We start from the raw sequence: 2380 nt of genomic DNA, 5'->3' as shown, positions 1-2380 counted from the left end.
TTATTAACTCAAAGAACAAAAATCAACAAAATATATCAAATAAATCCTTAATTTAACTAATGATTGAGGATAAATAAGACTAAAATAGTGGGAAAATATGCATATGATGAAGAGTCATCACATACCAAGTTATAGGGTCACGTTTTAGTCCATACAAAGCTTTAATAAGTTTACAGACATGGTTTGTTTCTTTTGATCTTCGAAACCAGGAGACTGATGAACATATGGTGATGCCCTAAATCTAAATTGAAAAAAAGAAGTAAAATGCACTAGTTTTGAAAGAGATTCATAGCAGTCCCAAAGTAAAGTATAAAAAAAAATTATTTTAAAATATTAGACTCAATACGTCACACTCACACTTATACAAGACCTTTGAATAAAATTTCTTAATTAAAAATTCTTTAATATTGAATATTGCTGAGGTTTTTTAAACAAATATTTCTGACATAAAAATATGTTCAAAACTTAGAGACAGTTAATATTTATCTTCGAATAAAAGATCGAATATAACACAATTGATCGATAGAGTTTACAAAATAAAAATTAGTTTGTAACTCGATAGAACACAACAAACTACTCCTGCCCAATATCACATATCAGAGCATGGATCACCGACCCTAAACCTTAAACACAAACACGTAAAACAGTAATTGAACAACGTATCATATCAAACCACAAATAACAATAACAATCAAGGTAAAATATTGATACAATCCACAACGTTAGGTAAGTCAACACACAAGTCAAGTAATGTTATGCATGCTCTTATACTTTAGACTCCTCTTCTTTCTTTGACACCATTCTAACTCTAAAGTACTTGGTTATGAGAATTGGTACTATGCTTCCACACAAGGGTGGTCCATGGTAGCTCTTGATATTTGGAGGGCTACCTCCAAGTCACCTAGGAATTCCCCACCCGAATACCTCCAAGGTCTAACATTAATCTTGCCTTTAGGCTCAACAGTAGACTGCCACAGTCAGGCTCATTCAATTATACTTCCACAACATCATTAGGCTTGTCAGGCCTTACCTATATGATGACAAGATAATCTCCACTTCAAATAAATAAGATCTATTTTCTCTCCTTGTTAACTTAGGGTCCTCACCCCATTAAGTTAACCATCATCGGCACATGTCGAATTCATCACTATTCAATTAAACACAATATGTATTTCGTGATATTCATCAACGTGATAACATCATAAGTCAACAAATACACATCGTTATTGCATATTTTCATAGTCATAGAATTACATTCAAAATTTATCATCATAATACACAAGCTCCAACAATATTGAGTTTTCACTCACAAATAATAATACTAGATCATTCACACACATCACATCAATTACAACACAAACAATTACAATTCATCATATTTAATATCATATAACAATATCAAGGATGGATATAAACAAAGTAGAAAATACATCAAATTTATACAATAATTCAACTACCACACGATCTCCAAAGTTAAATCAAACAACACCCTACAAAAGTTTCTAACTCATATTTTAACCTCACCAAATTCAAGTTTTCTCATTCATCAATTATTATTCAAAAAGCTTCAACCATACGTAGCGAGCCTCAAATGAATTATGAGAAATACGATTGTCCCGTTCAATTTGGGCTCATTCTTGAATGGGTTACCAAACACTTGGTTCCTACTATTGCTCCTGGAGATCTTCCTCCTGAGCTACCAGCCCAGCCAACCTCTGATGTTCCACCTCCTTCATCCTCATCAGATGACCCAGCCTCCTCAGATTAAATCTGTTATTATTTCTTTTTGCTGCTGCCAAATTCAGGGGGAGAATGAATATGTTTTTATGTTATGTTTTCTGTTTAGTGATTATGTTCATGTTGTTAAAACTGTTGTGGTATTGTTGTGTTGCTTATGAACCCATGTTTATGCTTTGTTGAACAACTCTTTAAATTATTATCTAATTATCATGATGTCATTTGTATGATTAGAATCATGTTATTTCAACACTTTGGCATACATCTAGGGGGAGTAATGATTTTTAGTTTTAAAAATTATTACACATATAATTGAGGGGGAGCATAAACATTTTATCTTTGTCTTATTTAAAATCATAATCTAAAGAATTTTGTCATCATCAAAAAGGGGGAGATTGTTGAGACAAAATCTCTCAAATGATTTTAATGATAACAAAATTACTTAAGAGATTATGATTGTGGTTAATGACTAACATGTGCTCTTGAGTGTATTCATATAAGATAATAGGTTATTAATCATTAAGGCAAAAAGAAGGAAAAAGTAATTCTGGCCTGAGGATGGAAAACCCTCGTGAGGATGGAAATTGCTGCAAACGTGAGGATGGGCTGCAATTTGAAAAACTCCAGATTTGGACAATCTGAT

This window comes from Cicer arietinum, chromosome 4 (assembly GCF_000331145.2).
Source record: "Cicer arietinum cultivar CDC Frontier isolate Library 1 chromosome 4, Cicar.CDCFrontier_v2.0, whole genome shotgun sequence".
NCBI classification, from domain to species: Eukaryota; Viridiplantae; Streptophyta; class Magnoliopsida; order Fabales; family Fabaceae; genus Cicer; species Cicer arietinum.
This window is presented reverse-complemented; position numbering follows the sequence as displayed.